Source organism: Sciurus vulgaris (assembly GCF_902686455.1).
Source record: "Sciurus vulgaris genome assembly, chromosome: 9".
Taxonomy (NCBI): Eukaryota; Metazoa; Chordata; class Mammalia; order Rodentia; family Sciuridae; genus Sciurus; species Sciurus vulgaris.
Window position 1 is genome coordinate 58258889 of NC_136469.1, and position 25874 is coordinate 58284762.

Consider the following 25874-nt stretch of genomic DNA (forward strand, 5'->3'; position numbering starts at 1 on the left):
ACGTACTATGTCTTGCTCTTGTAGTGGATGGCCTGCCTGTCTCTGTTGGAATGTGAGCTTTCCAAGGAAAGGTGAAAAAAATTAAAAGGATTAAAAAATTTGGTGTTTGGTTCATTCTTCCATTCCCTTTGTCCAGCATATGTAGGTGTTCAGTGAATATCTGTTGACATGAAGTTAGAATAAGGAGAGAATTCCTTCCTTATGCTTATATTCACATGCAGGAGTACATATACAAAGTAAATGAGAAAATGCCAGGTATAGGTATATGTTAAAAATAAAAGAAGGTGAGGAGGAAAGCAAATATGGGGCTGATTTAGTTGGGATGACAATTCTATCCCAATTCAGCTGTTGACAGGAGAGGCCTGGATTATGGAAGAAGATTCCTGTGACTGCCCCAGAAAGATCAAACGGAGAGATGATAGAAATGATCTTCCTCATAGAGAGAGCTTATAGCTTCATCAAATTAGAAACACAGAAGTGCCCTTTAGAGAAAGCACTGTTTCTGGCACATATCATGAATTCCTGTTGACTTTTAACTTTATGTCACTCATCTCTTAAAACCAAAGTCACTTTTGGTTTCCATATTGCTTGGTACAGTGTTGGCATTGTTCAGTCTTGATTGTCCACACCTGGGTGGCACATTTCTGATGTCAGGCTAACACCTTGTACTCCCTCCACTGCAGTAGCATGATCTTAGGGTACACAAGCCCATTTTATTATTAGTCTTAAACATCATTAGGAAGGTAATCGGACACACACACACACACACACACACACACACACACACAGACATACATATACACACACTGGAATTATGTTCTGTTGTAGGAAATTTGTGAGACACAGTTAATCTAAAACTGAAAATATCTAGTGATATTGCTATATTGAGTGTACAATTGGAATCAAGTGATATTTGAATCAGATAGGTTCCTAGAAATCATATTATGAACTCATAGTTGATAACAGGACAGATTTACTTTTGTAAAATGGCAGTGTCAAAAATTACATGTATACACATAAACTTGTGTATATAAAAGATAAAAGGATATACACCAAATTGTAACTGTTCATAAGAGAGACATAAGCAGTTTTTGCAATCAGAAAAATATTGATTTTATTATGTACTCTGGGAGATGTGTCTTTGAAGTTTATCTGGAAGCATGCATTTTTTTTTAAATTCTAAAAGGTGAAAAAAAATTAAAAGGATTAAAAAATTGACCCTATAGCTGTTGTGATACTGAAATAAATACTGGGCATTTTGTTTTACTTTGCTACTCCTGGTTTTAAAAGCACGTATAAACATTTTATAAAGCTATGCCACACTCTAGTTACTGAAAATGTTTACAACCATTGACTGATTGATCCACCTGAGGATTAATTGCAAAGAAGTAATTCAGCTGAGTAAAGGAGTTATATTACCTGAAGTTATTATTGCAGGTTTAGCTACAAAAGGAGGGAAAAATTTGGAATCATCCTAGATATCTAGCAGTAGAACAATGGGAATCATGTTAATCCCCCTCAAATAAAAGTGACTCCATCTTATGCCCATTGTCTAAGAAGCCAGGTTAGCAATAAGCAAATGGATATATAGCTTAATAAATTTGTGGAATATTATGGAATTCTTGGTGATTATGACCACAAAAATATGCATATAGAAATGTATATGGTGATGTGTCAAATGAAAATGTAGAGTAAGAAACTTTCAAGCAAGCCACCATTACAATTGTGCAACTAATATTATTGTAAGAGATAAAGGAAATCTGCAAAATAAAAAGCACAATTTAGGTTTGAAGCCGTTTTTTGTTATAAACTTAATTTTCGTAGTTTGTTTAGTGTAGATATGTCTTTTAATAAAATTGGATTTTTATTAGATTCATAATGGGTTTATAAAAGTTTTTTTTTTTTTTTAATTAAGAAAGCAAAAGCTGATCTTTTTCCTTTCTTTTTTCCTGCACCATTGGAGAGGAGTAGATACTGTTGATGACCCTCACTTTCAGGATTTCCATGTTGCAACCATGTTGGGAGGAAATGCCTCAAATCAGAAATGAGAAGGATGAAGGCAAACAAAGCCTTGTTGTGTGTGTGTGTGTGTGTGTGTGTGTGTGGTGTATTCTAATGGGTTAAAGTATTGCCTTGGGTTATTTCTATCCTCAGAACAGTGTATAAACATTTTTTTTTTTTTGGAAAAAAACTAAAATATTTAGACAGCTGCTTCCTTTATTTTTAAAAAATATACAGATAATATTTTTACCACCTCACAGCTATCGTCATGCTTCTGTAACTGACATGCTTATTCCTGCTCTTGGTAGTACTACTTTGCTGCCAATCCCTTTCTTTCCTTTTAAAATCATTGTTACCCATGAACTCTTTGAATCTAGGGTACCTGAACAATCACGGTGATCTGGGAGTAATTAATTAATTTCGTATAAAGTTTTCCATTAGGTTTGTAGGTGATCTCCTTGTACTTTTTTTTTTTTTTTTGCATGGGTGACCATTATATTACTTTAGTAAAGTAAATGGACCTTATGTATAAGCTAAGACTTGTAAAAGGGCAGAATATTAATGTCCTTCACCTGTGACTCTACAACGTGCTGCGCACGCGCGCCCACACACGTATATTGTAAACAATCTGTTCATTTTGGTTTTTCAGCCAGATACCTGGCTGTTTTAGTGATTTGTTAGTTTAACTGATTAATTTTGCAGAGAAGTTTACTAATATAGCTCCTTGAGATAGAACCTGCACTTCCATCACCAAGAGTTGGGAGTAGTGTAAACCCTTGGCCTCCCAGTGATGTTTGCCTTCTTGGATTCCTTAGACTCCTATTTTAATAGCAGATTCTACTTTGGTTGCTGGCATGACTTGAAGCTGGCAGGACAAAGGACTTTTTTGAAGGTGACATCTCTTCAACCTGTCTGAATTCCACAATTGGGGCAAAGGAGGGCAGAAATAGAAAAGAGCTAAAAGTCATAGAAAACTAATTACTATTAGTTTTCCTTTTTTAAATTTTTATTTTTATGCCATGAAAACCAGCCATTTTGGAAGGCAGAAAAATAATTCTTTGTGAGTGCTGATTGAAATGGTGTACATCTCCCTTGCTCTGAATGTGGGAGAATGATGGGTCCTTGAAGTGTAGGACTCAGTACCCTTGAATAAAAGAAGACAGGCTCCTTGGGGTACCTGAACCCCATACCCCATGCTGAAAGTGTCTCTCTGTTTCCATATATATTTTTTTTAATTAATTTTTTTTTTTAATTAGAGTGCTTTGCTACTGTTTGATCAGAGATTGGTGTTTCCATGCTGAATATTTTCAAAACAAGAACTCTGTTAAAAAGGAAGGTCAACATTACTCTTTCCAACAGCTCTTTCTAACTCTGGCTCTTCTGGTGGTACCATATTAAATGTACATATTAAAAAGTTAAAAGTATATGTAAACATGAACATGACTTTTTCAGTTGTGACTCTCATGCTTAAAGTATGCTTAAAGTAATCAAAGATGTAAAGCTAGTGACTATTTAGGAGATTTTAAACTTTGCTAAAATAAGAAAATTAGCTAAGATATTTCTTCTTGTAGCTATTTTGTTTTTCTGTCAGTTACTCGGTTTGAGAAATGAGGTATGGATTTGAGAATGAACTTTTTATTTTATCTTTAAACATTAAATGCTGAGTAGGTACCTTGAAAGTGCTGATTTCTTTTCTTTTTTAAATATTTTTTTAGTTGTCAATGGATCTTTAATTTAATTTATTTATTTATAAGTGGTGCTGAGTATTGAACCCAGGGCCTCACGCATGCCAGGCAAGCACCCTGCCACTAAGCCTCAACTCCAGCCCCTGGTGTTCTTTTTCTTAAGACAAAAAATATTATACACACATGCACATTTTTTTCCTGTTGTATAATCTAAAACCTGCAGAGGAAAAAAATATGTGTTTTCCACTAGAAAAAAACGTTAACAGGGACTTTTCAAAGGTTCAAGTCCCAGCTGTTGAAAACTGATCCTGGGCTGCTGCAGCTAACCACTCTCCTGTGAGAGGCTGAACCCCGTCACAGGTGACAGCTGACCCACTTTCTCAGACCTTGTTAAAGGACCAGGCTGCTTTTTTAGGTCTTCATATTCCCTCATGATGGCTTCTCATGACCAGCTGTGACTGCTGGAGCCAAATCCTTAACACTTAATTTTTTATAGCTTTACTGTAACTAATCAGTTTTGGAGTAATGGTAAAAATGAACCTTCAGCAAATTCTGGTACATACAGTAGCCTGTAGTAGTATTTAGAGTTCCATGTTGAAATGAAGATAGGCCCAACAGATGCTGAGTTCAGTCATGGGTTCCTTCAACTATATAAGAAAGGGTTTTTTTTAATCAGTGGTTTGAATTTTATTAAAACAATAAACAACATAAATTTCACCTCTAAGATGGCATGGTTTTTTTTGTTTTTTTTACTTTCTAGGTAATTTTTCACTATAATAAATATTTCCAGGTGCAAAATATTATGACCTAAGTAATTTGTAACCCCCTCCATGGTGTATGCAAGTATTTTAAAAGAGTCAGGTGTCTGAGCAAAAGCCATTCCAAGATTGTGGTTGGCATTTGTATTCATTGGCCTCGAGATATATTTATTGGTTTTTAGGCATTTTCTCTAAAGAGCACATGATTTTGCAGTGCAATTTAGGTGTTTGCGATTCTGCTATTTTCCTCTTTGTTTTTGTTGTATAACCTTTTGGCCAAAACTTTCTGTGGAAAAACTACAGCAGGTTCTTGGGCTGTACTCCCTGGACCTGCTATGTGAAGGTTCGTTCTGGCATTGATTAATGGCATTGCTCAGAGCAACATCACTGATAAGTTAGGATCTCCTCTCGTTGACTTTGTAGGTCATTTTTGACCATCTTGGGAGAGTTGTTTCCCTGAGATAGGAATGACCCAACACCCATGTGGGTAGAAAGTCAGTGTAACAAATAAATGTTTAAATAGAAACACCCTGGTGATTGAAAGGGAAGGGAAGAGAAAGTAGTTTTAGTTAATTCTTTGACGTATGTATCTTTGTTTCAGAAGATATGGAACACTGGTTTGTGTGATGTAATAAAACCAGGGGTGGTCTTTTCTTGTTTACCCTTAAGAAAGAATAGCCATACAAAGAGATAGGTCTGCAAAGATTTGTTATGTGCAGGGGCCACAACTATTGTGCTCCATTTATTTATAGATTAGCCCTATCACATGCAAATCTATATGGGGGAAAAGTGCAAAGTAATTTATCTTTAATGGAAGTGGTGTTTGGGAGGTTATAAACTCCCAGCAGTTGAAGACATAGGACTTTAGTAAAGCAAGAAATATAAAAATAGTTTAAGAGGAAACCTTTATGTCAAAATTGATATTGCATAAATTTTAAATTGTATATTTACCTTAAAGAAACCTGTAAATTCTGTGGCTGAGTGGATGATTACAGATTTCACCACAGTTAGGTGTGAGACATTGAGTGAGTATAGGAATAGTGTCAGAATCCTTGTTCCTGTCAGTTCTGGGGTTTGTGTGCACACATGGTTTCCTTCCTTCCTTCCTTCCTTTTATCAGGAATCACATATTGCTTTATGAAGGTGCTGAAGGAACTTGCTGTAGTTAGTTTAAATCTATTGATGAATAGGTATGACATTTTAATCCACATATTTAAATGATGTGTGGTTCCTATTTGTTTAAAAGCAACTGAAGAAAAAACCTCCAGCTATCCAGATTCTAATCTGTACTGATGACTAATCATGTGGAAGGTTTGAACATAAAGGTCCTAGTAAAAAATAAAAATTACAATAACAAATGCATTTGTATGCTCCCTGATTTGAAAGTACAGAGTGTTTTCTGTGCCTTTTAGATATGAGGACTTATGACATTGAACTCAATGGTAAGCACAGCAAATGCACCTTCCAAAACAAACGGAAAAAAGAATGATGGGGGTGCAGAGTGGGAGGGATTCAGTGTAGAAACAGCTTAATGAGTAAATAACATTTTAACTTCATGTCTTGTTACTTGTGTAATCATGTGATTTGCAGAGTTACATTGTATATTACATTTTAGTTGGTATCCTATTTTTCTCGTGTTAAATAATCTATTAAACCAAATTTAAGTGCAACTCAGAAACAAAGCTAGTTATAAACTTTCTGGTTATTAATATCTTCTTGTGCAAAAAAATAGGAAATTGAATTAGATATTTGCTAAGGTTTTCTCAAGCTTTTAAATTCCACGTTTCTGTGACCCAGAAGGAGTCCAGGAGTGATGGGAATCATTTTTAAGTTTTAAAGTGAATTAACTCCATGGCTTAAAACTCTTGTGGGTATCCAGGCATCTTTTACAAGGTTTCCAAGAAGATGTCATTATTCCTTCAGACTGAGATGCTTATGGATGCAAATCAAAAACAAGACAAAAATAAATGCATAGAACAAAATAAATCTTGAGCCTAGCATTTTAAGGATAGAGGAGGTCTATCAGAGGGATCTGGTGGAGATGTCCTGCATGCTTGGCTTTTAACCTGGTGACCAGTAGTCATCATTGACTGAGCGCTTGAAATGTGACTGGCCCAACTGAGGAACTGGATTCTATATTTTTTCTTTAGTTTTAATTAATTTAAATTTATGTAGTTTTTAGTATTTAATGGAAAGGTAGGAATAAATGAGCTTATCAATCCTGAGAAGGAGCCAGGGTGGGTACCAGGACCCAGGACTGCTTTGGGTTCTACAGAAGCAGGTGGGTTCTTCAGAGCTGCTGTTACTGTGACTTATTAGTGGTACCCAGCCATTGTTTATCAGATCAAAACAATAACTTACAGGGAGAAAAAAATTTTGTATCTGCATGAATCTGGTGTCTGACTCAAATTCACCACCCATTGGGTTGCAGAATTGCTGTGGATCTGTGTGAGGAGCACTGATGACTGCCCAGGGCAGCAGGAAGTTTGAGTCCTGGCAGCTGTCTCAAGAGTTATCTATCACTTTACTTACAGGGAATCTTTTTTCCCTGAAAGCACTGATTTTCTAGGTTCAAAATACTTTTATTTGCTAATATACTTGCATTTTTCCTGACTTCCTTTTTTCATTGCAAATGTAAAATAATTCTACTCTGTTGAGTAAGAGTTCACTCATCAGGGGAGATTAATATTATAACATTGCACAGAAAGAAAACATAGAACACTACAGCTAAAAGAAACAATGAGTCACTTTAACTAGTGCTCTCTTTTTATACATGAGGAAACCAAGACTTGGAGATTGTGCTACCTCTAGTCAGGAAATCAGTTGTTAGGTTGGGGGCAGATACATGCTTTCATCTAGGACCATGTTGTCGAACAGCTAAATGTTAAAACTAAGTGTTTGGAAAGACAAATAGAACAAGATATAGCCCATGCTTGTATAATTGTAACAAAATGGATTCTACTGTCACATATAATGTAAGACCACCTATAAAATTAAAAAAAAAAAAAAAAAAACAGAAAAGATAACTTTTTGAAATTTGGGTCTTTTCCTGTAAATTTTTTTTTGTTTGTTGTTATTTTGCACAATGATAATCCTAAAAAATTATGATTAAACTTAGTAGTGTAGGCTTCAATTCTTTTTTTTAATTTTTTTATATTTATTTTTATTGTAAACAAATGGGATACATGTTGACTCTGTACATGGAGTAAAGGCATACCATTTGTGTAATCATACATTTACATAGGGTAATGTTGTTTGATTCATTCTGTTATTTTTTCCCTTCCCCCCGACCCCTCCCACCCCTCTTTTCCCTCTATACAGTCCCTCCTTCCTCCATTCTTGCCCCCCCCCATTATGTGTCATCATCCACTTATCAGCGAGATCATTCTTCCTTTGTTTTCTTGAGATTGGCATATCTCACTTAGCATGATATTCTCCAGTTTCATCCATTTACCTGCAAATGCCATAATTTTATTATTCGTTATGGCTGAGTAATGGGATACATGTTGACTCTGTACATGGAGTAAAGGCATACCATTTGTGTAATCATACATTTACATACATTTACAAAGAAACCACAGTTTCTTTATCCATTCATCAATTGAGGGGCATCTAGGTTGGTTCCACAATCTGGATATTGTGAATTGAGCAGCTATGAACTTTATGTGGTTGCATCTTTGTAGTATTCTGCTTTTAAGACCTTAGGGTATAGGCCGAGGAGTGGGATAGCTGGGTCAAATGGTGGTTCCATTCCAAGCTTTCTGAGGAATCTCCACACTGCTTTCCAGAGTGGCTGCACTAATTTGCAACCCCACCAGCAATGTATGAGTGTACCTTTTTCCCCACATCCTCTCTAACACCTATTGTTGCTTGTATTCTTGAAAATTGCCATTCTAATTGGGGTGAGATGGAATCTTAGGGTAGTTTTGATTTGCATTTCTCTTATTACTAGAGAAGTTGAATATTTTTTCATATGTTTGCTGATTGCTTGTAGATCTTCTTCTGTGAAGTGTCTGTTCATTTCCTTAGCCCATTTGTTGATTGGGTTGTTTGTATTCTTGGTGTAGAGTTTTTTGAGAATTAGATAGACCAAAGAAATTAAAGGGATATGAATAGGAAAAGAAGAACTCAAACTATCCCTATTTGCTAATGACATGATTATATATTTAGAGGAACTGGGAAATTCCACCAGAAAACTTTTAGAACTCATAAGTGAATTCAGTAAAGTAGCAGGATATAAGATCAATGCTCATAGATCCAATGCATTTTTATACATAAGTGATGAATCTTCAGAAAGAGAAGTTAGGAAAACTAACCCATTCACAGTAGCCTGGAGAAAAATAAAATACTTGGGAATCAATCTCACAAAAGAGGTGAAAGACCTCTACAATGAGAACTACAGAACACTAAAGAAAGAAATTAAAGAAAACCTTAGAAGATGGAAAGATCTCCCATGTTCTTGGATAGGCAGAATTAATATTGTCAAAATGGCCATACTACGAAAAGTGCTATATAAATTCAATGCAATTCCAATTAAAATCCCAATGACGTACCTTACAGAAATAGAGCAAGCAATCATGAAATTCATTTGGAAGAATAAGAGACCCAGAATAACTAAAGCAATCCTTAGCAGGAAGAGTGAAGCAGGGGGTATCGCAATACCAGACCTTCAACTATACTACAAAGCAATAGTAACAAAAACGGCATGGTATTGGTACCAAAATAGACAGGTAGATCAATGGTACAGAATAGAGGACATGGACACAAACCTAAATAAATACAATTTTCTCATACTAGACAAAGGTGCCAAAAATATACAATGGAGAAAGGATAGCCTCTTCAACAAATGGTGCTGGCAAAACTGGAAATCCATGTGCAGCAGAATGAAACTAAACCCCTATCTCTCACCCTGCACAAAACTCACCTCAAAATGGATCAAGGAACTCGGAATCAGACCAGAGACCCTTCATCTTATAGAAAAAAAAAAGGTCCAAATCTTCAATGTGTTGGCCCAGGATCAGACTTCCTTAACAGGACTCCCATAGCACAAGAAATAAAAGCAAGAATCAATAACTGGGATAGGTCAAACTAAAAAGCTTTCTCTCAGCAAAGGAAACTATCAGCAATGTGAAGAGAGAGCCTACAGAGTGGGAGAAAATTTTTGCCACCTATACTTCAGATAGAGCACTAAACTCCAGAATCTATAAAGACTTCAATTGTTAAGAGTTTGTTTTGTGTTGGGTGTGGAGTGCCATGTCATTACTCCCAGAGGTGAGGCAGGCTGAGGCAGGACGATTGAGGCAAGAATTCAAGGACAGCCTTGGCAACTATAGCAAGGCCCTAAGTAACTTAGCGAGACCCTGTCTCAAAATAAAAAAAATAAAAGCTGGGGATATGGCTCAGTGGTTGAATACCCCTGGGTTCAATCTTTAGTACCACCCCCTCCCCCTAAAAAAGGAGTTTGTTTTGTTTTTAATATTTTAAAGCACAAAGAAAGAACTTTGGTGAGAATTGGGTATATTTGTATCATGTGAATTTGTAAAATTGCTTTTTCTTATTTAACACATTTAAACCAAATAATACTTGACCTAGGTAAGTCTAGGATGAGTGGAAAAGCAAGGCACTCACTTACAATGCCTGCTGATGTTATCAAAGTTAGATTTCACATTGCAGTTGATGGGTTGGTTTAGTGTGTCCAGGACTTTCATGTGAGCAGGTTGTCTTCTGTCCCTTAGTTCTGTTCTGAAGTGTGAGGTGGGCAGTAGCCCTCCTTTGCTTCCTGTGACTCTTTAGGACCTGGAAGGGAAGTTTGCTAAGGTATTAAGCACTTTATATGTCTTAAGTTAATCCTAATAGCAGTCTTTGGATAACTGTTGACAGTAGAATTATTTGGGGTGCAAAATCAACAGGTGAATAGACCAGGGAGAAAATGTGAAGGATCCAGAATGAGTGTGAGTCAGACACTAGCTTCTCATGGGAGGGCAGGGCTGGAAGCCCAGAGATTCAAACCTATTAATTTCCAAGTTTTTAATTCTGTGAATGTTTCAATGAAATTGACACAGGTACATTAGAATAGGTTGAAAATCATCTTCTAGAGCTCATTACATTGATATTATGATTCTATTATTATACAATTACATATTATATACTAAAGTTTTTATAGGTATTCCACATCTGGGATGATGGGACAGAATGGATTAAACAAAACATGGTTGATGTGCTCCATATTCTCTCATTCAGAATAGGGCATCGGAAATTCAAGGCCTGATTTTCCATGTCTTTATATGAAATTGAATTGAGCATCCAGAAGAAGCTGTAGGCCCATATCTTACAGAATCAAGTCCTCCCCATCATCTCTCCCATCAGACTCCCTCAGCATCCTTTTGGAATTCACAGATTGGAGAGACACTGATGCTTTTTTCTATGTCCAGGAAGCTCTGGCTACAGCTGCCACCAGGTGGGTGTGAAGTGTTATCAGGGCTTAGACTGTCAAAAACACTCCCACTCGAAGTCGGTTTTAGCAGTTAAGCCAGATTTAAATGATTTTGCTAGTGGATTATCTGTACTAATATAGAATAACTGCAAGATACTTTTAAACTTGTCATGGATGGGAAGATAATAATATACTCTATAAGAACTCGCTATTTTCTGGAGAAGTTGCAGCAGGAATATCAAAGTATAATTATCAGTTATAGATATGGAAAATCCTATGAATGTGTGCTTCTAGGCTCCCTAGGGCCTGATTAAATGTGTGCTGAGTGCAGATTCTTCTGCTTGCATCCCTGGGTTTTGCATTTTGGAAACCTAATACAGAAGACAAATAGGACCCTTAAGTAGTAGCAAGCCTGCCTTTGTTCTGTAAAGACAAGAATTTTTTATGAATTTAGGGAAGATTATTTTTGCACTAAATAAAGTAAAAATGAAATTATGCAAGGAAGGGAAAAGGACAAGAAACTTAAACAGTAGTTTGTTTTCCTACTTGAGTTGGATCAGGTGTTTTACCACATTTTTATTAACATTTGGTTAATTGAAAAACGAGCTGTACTATAGCCTAAAATAAGAATTTCAGGAAGTTTTGGCAAGCTTTTTTACCCCCTTTTCAGTCATAGATAATTTCATTACAAAGTTTAAAAACAAACCAAATTAGCACACATAACACTTTTCACTCAGATGAGGGAGGGGGCGATGCATCTTCAGTAGATCTTACCCTTCTTACCTGCTCAAGCCCATTGCCCAGGAAGTCCCCCTCTTCTGAGTCACCGTTTCCTCCTTTACTGCATCACCCCATTAATAGAAAATGTGCTATAATTTTTACAGTCTTAAAATAGCAAACCCGTTCCTGAACCCGCATTCTTATTTAGCTACCTCTCCAAGAGTGAGACTTCCCCAGGGAGATGTCTACATTCTCTGTCTTTGATTCTTTCCCTCTGGAACTCTCCTTTAAGTAACTTCTAGGGCCTTAAGTCCAGCGACGGGCCCATGAGACTTGACTTAGGAGCAGAATTTAGCACCTTGACCACCCTGTCTTTCTGTGAGCACTTTCTTCCCTGGGGTAGCAGAACATCACACTCTTTCCCCTGCCTCCTGGGCCATGTTCCCTTCGTCAGTTTTTTCCCTGTGCGTTCTGCATCTCTCCAGGATCTAACCATTGGGATGCTCCTCTTCTCTTTTGTGTGTTACACACACGTGGGCCACTCTCCTCTCTTTTCCTATCATATATACACCCATGGTTCCTAATCTTTATCTGCAGTTTGAATCTTTCCCCAGAGGCACTGGTCTCATATTTCCAAATGCCTGCTTGGCAGCTCCATTTGCCTGTCTACATTAACTTGTTCACACCCAGACTCCTGCTTCCCCTTGTTCTTTCTGAGGAGCAGCACTAGTGTTCTCGAGGCTCCTCCAACATAGGCTCATGGCCTTCGCATGCCTGCCACACTCTGCTCCCGGATACCCAAATGGCTTGACTCCCCACCTCCTTAGGTTTTTGCTCAGAGAGCACTCTCAGGCCACCCACATTTTCTTCTGCATTTTCTCTATAATACTTATTTGACATGTACTATGTTCGGCTGTTGTCTGTTTTACATTCCAAGAATATATGCTCTAAAACAGTAATATTTTTGTCTATTTTACTCACTAATGTAGACCTTCTTCCTACAACAGGGCCTGATATGTAGTAGGAGCTCAGGTAATATTCACTGAGTGAAAGACTACACGATTTCTGTGGTGATGCTGCACTTTAATTCAGTTTTACCAATGGAACATCTGAAAGAGATTCATTTCAGTTCTCCTTTGAGGCTTCACTTTTGATTCCTTATTTCTTTGGGAGAAACAGCAGTCCCTAACTCCTAAGGGAAATATCTGTTGTGTGCCTTTTACTTCTGCAGCTGTCTCTGAACAAATTGCTCAGTCTAGCTGCTTCTTGGAATGAGTTTCTCCTCCTCTGAACTTCACTTGGCTTCTGTTCACAGAGCTTAGTTCTGCTTCCTGACCTCACAGAGCTTGCCCTTTTTATAGTAAAAAGCCTGTGGTGATGTCACTGGCTCAGCTGGTTTCAATCAGGCTGCTTGGTTGAGGCTGGTGAATGACTCTGCAAGCTCTTTTGCCTGACCACACTGGCCAGACTTATTCTGACACAAAAGGACACAATATATACAGCATGTTAACTGTATAGCATGAATTGCATGCAAGTCACAAGAATGATTTTTTAGCTCTTTACTAATGGAAGTTTGAAATGGTTGCTGGCTGTTCATATAAGCACAGCATAGTCAGGTATCTGGTGTTGCTGATCATCTGCTTTTCGGCACTTAAGCCTTTAGTACCGTCTCACACATTTTTGTTGCTTGCTACTTTATTGCTTTCTAAATGTCTTTCCCCAGATTTTTAATTAAGCTACCCACAACCCATTTCCCACCTTGAAACTCTGCTTTACACTTACTCATCCATTTGTTGCTCCTGGATCCATTTATTTTATTATTTGTTTCTTTTTGGCCTTGCTGTTTGTAAAATGAAATAGTATTGTGTTTTTCTTTTGGTTAAAATTTCTTCTGGTTTTTAGATTGACTTGAATTCCAGGTGCTCATCTTTACTATTAATCTTGGATCTCCTGCCACAATAGCTATTTTGACTTTAGAACATCGAAAAACTTTTCTTAGTGAGAAGGTGATTGACTTGGCATTCATGTTTTAGGAAGGTTATGCTCCTAAGACTGATGTAAGACATTTAAATACATTTTTTAGTTTGGAAAAAGAAAGCAGTAGTGGGAAACAACTCAGTTGTTTTCTTAAAACTGAGTCATATGTAGAAATGGTCCTGCATAGAATATAGTGTATGTGAAGAGTTGTGGCTACAGAATTCTTATGGTTAGAGCTCTGAAAGTTTTGATAACCTAGGGCATGGAGGGGGCTAGGTGTCCACAGGGGTGATGATTAAGGGGTTGGTAGAGAATATGTAAATGGTAGTGAAAAGGTGGAGGGGTGGGGTGCTTATGACCAGAGTGACAGTCTAATTTATTACCTAAACCAGGATGCTTTGAAAATGAAAGTTTGATAGCATAACCTGGGACTGCCCATGCCAACCCTACCTGTGACATTGCTAACACACATAAGAGTCATGGGTAGGCCTGATTGGCTTTCAGGTTGTTTGTCCTTAGGAAACACTGAAGCCCATTCTCCACCTTCATGGTACCCGCCATCTGCCAGTATGGTATGGTGGTGATTCCAGAGTGAGAGACTCAGGAATCACAGTGCAAGGATCCTGAGGTCACAATTGAGAACCGTATTTCTGAGCAGGTGCTATTTCTAAAACATGGCAGACGGTCAGGGTGTAGGGGACACCAATCTGTCTTTGGACAGTTAATGAACCTTGTTCTCAGGCAAAATTTGGAATAATGAGATAATAGTGTAGGACTGACAGATGCTAGGGAGAGTATCAATAGAGTAATCTAATTTTTTTTAGTTGAATGTATTTATGAGGTACAGTGTGATAATTCAATATATGTACTCAATATGTAATAATCAAGTCAGGGTAATTACAAAATAATCTTAAAATATTTTAAAACAGGCTTGCCTCATTCTAAGTTTATAATTTAAAAATTATATAAGGTTAAACAGTCTTAAGCTTATCCCAAAATATTAAATTTTAAATCTATAGTTAAAAGAACAGTTCTTAATTTTCTAGCAATGTCTTTTACTTCTTATTCATTTTTTATGTTTGCTGCTAAAAGTAAGAAGTAGGTCTCTCATCATGTAAAACAAATGGGTTTTTATATATTAGCTGGTTCAACATTGTGACTTGGAGAAAATATCTGGATTTATGTAGGATTTAAGAAAAATCAAGACAATCCTAGGAAGATTAAGAAAAGGACTTACAAGACTATGACAGTCATTGTCTTAATGTAATGATTCATTGCTTTGGTTTTTGTGGAAATTTCTTTTTAAGAATATTGTGAATCACGGAGACAGACAATTCAGAACACTCTTAAACCACTGGAAAATTGAAAAGGGAGACCTTGTTTGCAGTGATTTTCATGTAGGTACTTTGATAGGTACTTTGTAAATTCTGTGAACTTGATTTAGCTGAGAGTTGTTACTAGAACATGATGAAGGCAGTTACACATTCACTTGTCTGTTTAATTTTTTTGGTGAGCATTTTAGCAAGGTTGTGTACCTCTCCCTTATACAAACCATGGCTGATTTCTTTTTCTTTTCTCTCTTTGTCTAACAGGAATTGCATGCATATTTGAACTGACTGTGTACCCCTTTTTATCCTAAGTAATGGATGGACCCCTTAGGAAATAAATACCCTTAGAAACTCTTGTATATCAAGTTATCTAAATATTGATAATTAAATGCAAATGCGAGTCCTCTCAGGCACAACATTTTTGGCAAATGAAGTATTAGCTTTGTCATTAAAAATTGTACTCTTTAATATTTACCCAAATGAGTTGGACAGTTAGGTCCACACAAAAACATGCACATGAATATTTATAATACCTTTATAATTGCCAAAATGTGGACATAACCCAGATGTCCTTCAGTAAGTGAATGGATGAATGAAGGGTGGTCCATCCATATGATGGAACATTCAGAGATGAAAAGAAATGAGCTATTAAACTGTGCAAAGAAGTAGAGAAAACTTAGATTCCTATGACTGAGTGAAAGAAGGAAATCTGAAAAGGTTACAAAGTATGTGATTGATATGGTGTTCTGGAAAAGGATAGACTTCTGGAATACAATAAAAAGATCCGTGGTTCCCAGGAGCTCTAGGGGTAGGAAGAGTGATGGGGAGGGGATGGGGGAATCTGCAGAGCAGGAAGGCTAGTGGATGGAATACAAGATAGTTTTAGGACAGTGAAACTATTCTGTACGATAAATGTAATGGTGGATAGATCCTTCACGTATCCACCAACATCCACGAAATGTACAAAACTAAGATGTAACCACAATTAAATCAAGGACTTCAATTAATAGTGATATTGATATGACTCATGAGGTCTAACAAGTGTACCACTAATGGAGGATGTTAATACTACATGAAATTCTGTGTGGATATAGGGGTGTAAGGGAATACTACATTGTCTGTTCAAGTTTTTTGTAAACCTAAAACTGTTGTAATACACACACACACACACACACACACACACACAATCTTTCTCTCTCTCTCTCTCTCTGTGTATAAGGTATATATAGTGGGTATATATATAATTTTAATTTTAATATAGGTGATTAAATATCATTATATAAACCCTCAGGGCAAACCCTGTGTCCTGGTATGCAGTGGACACCTGAGAAGCATGTGGCACATCAGTATGTGAGGGGATGATTGGTGATAGTGTATATGATAGTGCTATGTAGTGCTATGTAAATCATGAACTCACTAATGTGGGGAAACATACTAATAAAGAAAAATGGCAAATATTGTGATCTTGAAAAAAATTCAGTGAAAACATTTGAGAAAGCATAAGAGGAGTTTGATTAAAGACTGAAATTCTTTTAAAAAGTTTAATCTTTAGAAAGAAACAACTGTTATAGTCTCCTTTAAATGAAAGTTGATAGTATGCTTTCTAGACTGTGTGAATTAGGAATGCCCTCTTGACTCAAATTACTGCTCCTTTTAACTTGTGTTCTTGAGGTTTCAGGTTATAAAGACTCTCAGAAGGGGCCCTTCTCTGAAGGTGTGGTTTCTTTCATTGCTTAGTATGGTTAGGTTTCCACAACCTTGGTACAAAACCTTGATGAGACGTAAATGTGACTTCTTTTCATAACAAGATTCCAGCAAAGAAGGTTGAAAGGCAATTTTAAAAAATAGAGGGATAGATGGACTAACATTTGCATAGTACTTTACAGTTTGGAGCCTTTAAAGTAACTTATTTTGCTAAATCCTGAGCAAATTTTGGATGACCTTAGTTCTTTAGTTTTACCTTCAGCATTATTAAGTGCAACAGCTATTTTTGCTGTTTTTCTTAAATAGACCTTTTGTATTTGGAAATAATTAAAGAAATAACTTTTTAATGACTAATCTTTGATAGAAGTATATTTTTCCCCAGACTTATATCTTCTTTGTGGTAGCCTATAGGAACATAGGAGGTAAAAGGTTGTAACATGTTGCTAGCTGTCATAGTTTGGATCTGGAATGTCCCTGAAAGGCCCATGTGTTAAGGTTTGATTCCCCAGCTTGGCACTATTGGGAGGCGGTGGAACCTTTAAGAAGTGGGACCTAGTGGGAGGTCTTCAGGTCATTATGCGTGGCCCTTGAAGGGGCTAGTGGGACCTGAGACCCTTTCTTTTTTGCTTCCCTTCCATGAGATCAGCGGTTTTGCTTCCACATACACTTCTGGTATGATGTGCTGTCTTCCCACAGGCCCAGAGCAATGGGGCCAATGGATCACGGACTGAAACTTCCAAAATGTGAATTAAAATAAATCCTCTCTTTGTATGTTGATTTATCTTAGTTGTTTGTCATGGTAATAGAAAGCTAACCCATCAACCGTATTTCTTCAGGATTGAATATTAAAGAAGATAAAATGTTCCATAGGTTATTTTTAAAAAGAACAGAACATCATGAGAATAGATAGGGAAAATGCTTATCTGTCATCCTGAGGCATTGGGAAGGTGTCTGATGAGAAGTGGCAACTGAACAGAGACCTGAAGTGTTGGTGGCTGTTAGCCAAATGAGGATCAGGTAAGAAAGTACGAGGAGTAGCCTATGCAGAAGCTGGGGTTAAGACTGCCAGATTGAAGAACATAAAGTTGTTCTTTGTGACTGGATGTACATACCATTAAGTGTGGGGATCATGAGGAAATAATGAGGCTAATCAGCACACAGGATCAGATGAAAGTGTTCCAAGTCATGCTAAGTCATTAACCTTTAGAACCCAATCACTGAAAATGATTGTATTATTTTTGAACTTTTGAACACCTTGTGATTAAGAAATAAAAATTATATATTAATTATTGAACGTTGCAGACTTTGTGATTGTTCACACACCTTATCTCATATAAATTGTCCTATTCCTTAAAATGACTTGGATTATAATTAAGAACTTGTGAGATTTGTAATAATACAAATGAAATTTCACTTTAGCTTGATTATTGGTATTTCATGAAATGAAACATTAAATGAAGTATATAGACTGTATTTGTGTGGATAGATTTGTGGAAGTTTGTTTTTGCACTGAAGGTTGAACCCAGGACTCTGTCGGTGCTAAGCAGGCTCTCTACCACTGAGCCACATCCCAGACCTGTGGGAGGTTTTAAAAGCAAAAAAACTCCAAAATTCTACGAATGTGAATAAACTGCATCAAGTATTCTTTTTATAGAATCCAAGACTTTTATGCGACAATATAGTACAGAATACTGAGGAAAGGATGAAAAGGAAAAAAAGAAGTAGGGAATATTTGTGAACTACATAAGAATCTCATTTTTAAAGAAGAAATTGGGAAATCAAATGTAAAGTTGGTTAGTATGAAGACTACTTTGCCCTAAATTACTAAACGATTCAATAAATCTTTGATCTAACTAGTTGGACTGAAATAATTAAAGATTAGTTAATTTTGGACATAATAGCAAAATAATAGCTGGGGTTTCCTTCAGTTTTTAATAAAGACTGCAAAATAGACTTAAGACCTAAACACATTGCCCATCTATCATGTTTTCCTTTTATCTACTCCATGCTATTTAGAGATTTATTCTGAATTTTCTTTATTGAAAAGTTTTCTTTTTTCCTGGTATCTTTTGTTTTAATTAAACAGTTTATTACTTTTTTTCTAAACTTGTTGTTTTTTGATATATATAATGGTAGGATGTATTTTGACATATTATACATACATGGGGTGTAGCCTGTTACAATTTTGATCCCATTCTTGTGGTTGAACATGATATGTATTGTACTGGTAGTGTATTCATATATGAGCACAGGAAAGTTACATCCAATTCTTTTTTCCAGGTGCCTAATTTATTAATTTGAAACATTAGTTGTAATAGACAATTACTCGTAATTGTGGACCTGGGATGTTTTCTTATTTTAATTTTAGTCTGAAGTGCTGACAGGTAATCATTTCTATAAAAATATATTTTTCTGAAAGAAAATTTCAAATTTTCTTTTAATTCATTCTTACCTTGGAGATTTTATATATTTTAAAGCTTATTTTTGAAAGGAGGCTATATAGAACTTCTCACACTTAGGATTCAGCTTCTTAAATATGAGTTTTCTTAATAAATAATTGTACTTATTTTTCTATACTAAAATAAAATCTAAGAGTGAAAATTTTTCTTAATTTCTTCAGGTAAGAGTATTAGAAACTCCGATATTCTTAACTGGGTATTAGGATGTTAAAAAACAATTCTTGATTTAGAAAATAACACCAATTTGAGTTTTCAAAACATTCTTTAATATATACTATGCTTAAATCTATTATCATTTGACAAATCATTGTAAAAATTTGCAAAATCTATTTGCTTTGAACTTAAAATGATCTTAAGATCTGATACTACTTCAGATGATCTAAAAACCAGGCTGGAAAATATTTTGGATGTCTGAAGCCAATTTATTTTCTCTTCTATTCCCTTTCCACTCTAGCTGCTAGCTGATCATTCCTACCTGGGAACAGTTTACTCATTGTTTGCCCCTTTCAAGTAACTCCTTTGCCCTTAGGAAATGTTTAAAAGCTTTTGGGTTACAAGGTGTTTTTCTATAAATAAAGTCCATGTGCTGTCAACAGAGTTTGCCATTAAACAGATTTGATACAGTCTACTCATGAAGATTATTTTTAACAATTACCTAATGCAGGTTCTGGTTCAACTATACAGATACTGACTCATCTAGTTTTATAAGATAGCCTTATTATTCACATTATGTAAGTGAGGAAACTGAGGCACAGAGCAGGTAAGTGGGGGAACTGGGATCAGAGCACAGGTTATCTGATTATATAATCTTTGGTTGGGTAGTGCCACTTCTCCAAACATAACAGAAGGATCAGTGCTAAAGAAAAACATGTAATGATCAGTAATGTTGAAGACATGCTTTACTTGGGTAAGCTTTATTGAATGGACAAATTGATGGGCTTATCCTGTACATTATACTACATATTCTGTATAGTTTAGGATGAGGCATGATATCTCTGGTAGTTACCCAGACTTTGGTGTGTAACAGAGGTAGGTTTATATCCTGATTGTCATTGAATTATGATTTTCATAATTGTTTATAATTCTAGGTCACATCTTTAAATATAAAATGGAGCTAATAGAATTTCATAAGATAGCTATGGGATTAAATGAGGATGTGGGTAACAGGACAAGTATATTGAAACTATGCAGTAAGTGGCATGTAGTATTAAGTGCTATAATTAGAATGATAGAGCTACAGGTCCTGTTGGAGAAGCCATGACTTCAGTCTTAAGTTACTACTAAGGATAGTGGGTAAGATATCCATAGGAAAGTGGTAAGATACTAACCTAACTTAAGGTATGGGGATTTGGGTGTCAGGGAAGCGAAACTAATAATAAAAAAAATTACTTTATTTCCAGCAATTGGGTTAATAATAATTGTTGTTATAATTGTTAGGAATGACTAAGAAAATAGCAGTGTATTTAAAATTTTGTTTTAAAAGATAAGTTGTGTCAATGAACAACATAGTCATTTGCTTAGTTTTTCTGATGTTTGTGTTTTGTGTCTCTGTGTGTGTGTGGGTGTGCTTAATTCTTTCCAATACATTTTTGGATCCACTTTGTTTGTGGTTTAGCTACACTGTCATTTCTGGGGGAGAAAACTTTCCTCTTAATGAAGAGCAGGAAGCTGTCCACTTCTGGTGGTGCTGACTCACTAGCAACAGGAAGACAAATGATTCCTGAAGATGGTAGGGAAAGGGTAAGATCCTCTTCCCACCCAGAGAAAAATTCAGGGCAAAATAATAAAGAATTTATGTGATGGATAAACACACTGTGGGTTAGAAGTTTTTGTCCTTATTTATTGCATTTTTATTTATATTCTTGCCCTACTGGCTTACCCAAGAGAAAGAAATTTCTGATTCTTTCTGCCTTTTAAAATTCCATTTCCTTTCTTTACTTATAGGGTACAAGAGGAATATCAAGTTTACACAAACAGCATTATGCTGAACTTCTGGTTGGTGATATGTACATGGAAAAGCAGATAATTTAACTTACCAATCATGTGAGGCACCAAAAAATTCATATTTTGGGTAAAAAAATGAATTTTGGAAAGGATTTCAGTTATACTAGATATGACTTTCTAGCTAAGTGCATGAATTCTTAATATTGTCAGTCATGAGTTTGTAGACTAAATGCTGCTTTTTAATTATTGAGTTTTAGAAAGCACATAGTCCTATAAAAGGAGACCCAGATGTATGAAGATAGTTTGGAGCATGGTGTCTCTGTGTGACATAGTAAGACTTAAGGAGCACTTGCATGAAGTGACAAGAAGGTTGCCAGTGACCTAAAGCAACTACTGTTTCAATGGTGGAATCACCCCATTTGTACACTCTTCAAATAAAGAATTCCTTCCATTTTTCAGGTTATAAAATGTATATCATTTTGCCTTCATTACGTTCATTTACTCACAGGATGATTTTTTGGGGGGTGGAGAATGAAGCTTGATATATGTAAAATGAGCAACTTTTATAGTGAATTTGATAGGATCATAGGTCTTTCCTGTTTTGGAAAAAGCAAGAACTTGGCAGTTTATATAATAACAGAGGTCCAGCTAAAAATCATTAGAATTGATTTTTACATTTAGCTTGTGGAACTATTCTTAAAAGTCCTTATAGTCACACTATATTTAATGTACTTTGGAGAACACACTTACCAAAAGAACTTTTATTCCATGATTTATTAGAATGCCAATGATAATGATAGTATAATTAAAAATAGATCTTAACAAATCATTAAGGCATATGCAGGAATCAGGGACTGGTCCAACCAGACTGTAAATTGAGAAATAAAACCAATTCAACATAAACAAAGTATAAAAGAAATTGAACAAGTCTTTATTACCAATATGAAACTGTGCTATTTCTAGGTGGTAAATCAAGAAACAACTTTTTGTATCTAAGTTTTATAGTGCAGATATATCCCAGATAATTGGTAGGCAGTTGTTTTGTGTCCCTAAACATATTTTTAGGAACTTATGACATTATGCAGCGGGCTGGCCTTTCCTTTGCACTCAATGTTGGAAGTAAACTTAGTTTGAGCACGCTTATCTAGTTACCTGATATATTGTGCCTTGTGATAGAGCAATAGATTGAGCTACCTATTTACAACAATTGATGAATATTTTACTTTCAAAGGGTACTTTCGGTTGTGTAGGTGCCATGCACATGCCTGAATTTATTCATGACTCTCATGAATACTTTTTTGGTAGCAATAGTTTAGTCACTTTTAGTAATACAGATGTGAAATTTTAAAAATGCTACAAAATGCTTCTTTCTCATTGCATCCTCTTGCAAATCGCTGTCTTTGTGCAATATTTCCAAAGAACTTGGATACAATGTATCATACCCAGAAGCATGTGAAGTATTTTTTCATTACCTTATCATATGGTATGTGTGCTCTTAACTCTGTTTGTAGGAACTTCTCCTAACATTGAATGGAATTCTCAGTAGACAACTCTGCCACAGAGATTACCATGGGGAAAATGAAAGTTTATGAAATGTTCACATGTTCCGGGAAAACTAGGACGAGCTCGTAGAGGCTATAAAAGCTTTCCTTCTATTGATGTTACATTTCTGGAGTGCTGCCATATTTGGAGTTTTATCCTACATGTACTTGTGTATTATCTTCCTCATGTTGTTCGTGTTTTGATGCTTAATTATACCATCGGTATACTGTGTGCATGTGTGTGTGTGTGTGTGTGCGTGTGTGTTCTTGTAGTACTAGGGATTGAACCTAGGGCTTAATGCACACTAGCCAAGCTCTCAACCACTGAGCTACATCCCTAGCCCCATGTACTGTATTTCACAGCTGTAAAACAAAGTGGATTATTACTACATTGCTTTTAATTGGTGTGAATATGAAACCAGTGAAGATTGTGATGATAGTGACATAACTGCTGCCAAGCTTCTGGAATATTATTCTTATCAGGGTATAAAGGAAATTATTTTTTACCACTGTTTACTAACCACTCAGACTATAATTTATTTATAATAAGATTTGTAATAGCCTGTTGTAGGCAATGGCTTGACAGATAGACCAAATGAGTATCACCGTATTTTAAGTGGAAGTAATAAGCACCCAAACTCTAGTACTGGCACTGGGAGATATAATTGAGATAAAAAGTGGAAGTATTTACTAATTATGACTTAGAAATTGCATTCATGGATGGAGAGAACAGTACAGTTTCTGGGTGATCCAGCATTTCTAGCTTGAGTGGAAAGAGTAGTGAGCTTGAGGACAAATTGGAATTCTGAGAGTTGGGAGAACAATTTAATTAGAGTATACCAAGAAAACCAGGAGGTGAGGTGATGGTGGGAAAGGAGCAATTAGAGTCATCGTAGGCCATCTTAGTTTTTAAGATATTCATGGGGAAAGGAAGCAATCACAAAGATACTGTATTGAGGTGGAACAGACAAGGGAAAAGATTTTTTTCTTTTTTACTTATCTTAAAAAAAAGCAAAAACCAAAAAACAAACAAACAATAATAGCAACTAAAAACATGGAGGAGACTGAGAGCTTTTGTAGGAAGAGAGAGAGAAAGGAGCCAGTCCACAGAAGAATCTGCAAATAGAAGAGAAATACTTGATAAGATAAGACAATAGACTTGAGTGGGCATTGAGGCAGTTTCAAAGGAAATAGGGGGAAGATGTGCCTTGACAAAGAGGGGGAATGCTTAGAATTCAGAATAAAGCTCTAAAGGAAAGGGACGGTGAGAGGCACAGGGAGTTTGGGGGAGGAGGGCAGCTGTGGTAACTCACAGCAGAGGGCCTCCAGCCTTTTGGGAAGGCTTTGAAGGCAGGTTCACCATGGCTCAAAGGTAACAAAAAAAAAAAAAAAACAAAAAAACCAAAAAAAAAAAAACCAAAAAAACAAAAAAACAAAAAAAAACCACTGACTTAGTTGGTGGCATGATCAGTGAAGTTGGTGACTGTCCTTGTGTAATCCATAGCAGTTTTCTCCTGGGCTGAACAAAAGTGTATGAACTTTGGGCAGCTAATGTTTATCAGGAAGTCCCAAGGGCCAATTCAGTTAAAAGAATCAAATGCCAAGACCGGGTTCATGAACACAACATCAAAATCAAATCGTGTTGTTACCCTTGGCTTTTTTCCCATAGCTGGTTAAGGAAGATATCTCGAATGCACATAAGTCTTGAACATTTGGTTCATAGTGCCTTAAATGTATGACTAATATTTGAAGCCTAATATGCTTCAGCAAACGTAAATGGTTTGCTGTCAGAATTAGTGTGGCTGGGTCTTTGGGTTCCTCTTCGTATTGTAGAAATAAGATGAGTTTGAAATTTTATCTTTAGTTCATGAATAGTTAAATGCAGATTAACTCTGGGTGTTGTTTTCTATCCAGTTTGCAGCTTTTTATGGTGCTGTTGACAAATCTAGGATACTGTTACAGCTGAAGATGTTTTCGTGTGTTTGAGTTTTAGCCTGTGGTCCTTTTGTCCCATAGTCACGTTGAGAACTGAGAGATCAGAATTTTCCTCCCAAGTTGCTGAAGGCTCACGTATCACTGTGCACCATGCTTATCATTGATATGGGGCAGGTTTGTCTTCTGTTTTCAGATTTCTCCCACTGATAATAACTGTGGGCAGGTGCTTTTGTAGAAAAGGAGTAATCTCTTTTTTCCTTTAGTTGACAGTGGACTAATGAGAATTTATAGAGTTTTTGTTTTTTATGTAATGATTTTAATTCAGGCCAGTGAATGCATTCGTGAAAAACGAGTAACTTACTTATTTCAACTAAAAAAGTTAAAAAAATTAAAAATATTTTGATACAAGTCAACAGTAACAGTGTATTAATACTGGAGTAAATAGCATTTTATTAAACTGTGATTATAAACTCCTATAGAATAAAAATCATATCTTGGATTCAATTTATTGAACATTTTAAATGATTTTGTCAATTTGAAATTCACTTTTGCTAGCGATGTAACTAAATTTTAGTTTTTAATTAGTGTATATTATTATTAAAATGAAGATACAGGAGAGAGAGTTATATTTTTACATGTGTTAATTTTTCCTTTAGAATAATGTATTGACACATATTCTGATAAATTATTAGTAGTAGTACTCTAAATGAGCCTGTAAAGAATTATATTAAGTAGTAAAGATTTATTTCTATAAAATATAATGTAAAACAAATTCTCCACTATATCAGATTATCTTCTAATTGTCTAAAATTTGAAGTTTGAAAATTTTTAAAGGAAACACAAGACCAATATTATTGTGTGTTAAATGATTAGACATGAGAATTATTTGTGTGCAGTGAAGTATACTTTACTGTGACTCTTAGATATGAAGAGTTATGAGCATTATCTCAGAATCATAGTACTTCAGTATCATGAGAGTTGATATACTATTAGCCAATGCTTACTGAATGCTTACTGTAGTCAGGTCCTTCCCCAAGTGCCTTTTTATTTATTAACTTAATTAAGATACCATAGAGTTAATCTTTCTTTTTAATGTCTGCTGGACACTTTAGCTAAAATTTGGAATTAAAATTAACACAATTCTTACCCCAGAGGAAATTCCATTATAGAGATGCAAATGAAAAAAAATAAAAAGGAATTTGGCAATAGTTATTAGTGGACACCTCTGGAAGATGACACTGAACATACTCACTGCAGTCCTGGAATGAATTTTGAACTTCGCGTCTGCCCTTTACCTGTCTGCTTAGGTGCTCTTCACCTGCTTTCCTTCTTTAATCATGATTATTTCACTGGAATCCTTCACTTCTAATGGTTCATTTGCCCCCTTTT

At 35.8% G+C, this 25874-nt stretch overlaps 1 protein-coding gene across 2 annotated transcripts in view; it reads left to right on the top strand.

Moving 5' to 3' along the window:
* Positions 1–25874, top strand: part of PPP3CA (protein phosphatase 3 catalytic subunit alpha) — a 311580-nt gene that overhangs the window by 50802 nt on the left and 234904 nt on the right. The window lies entirely within an intron of this gene.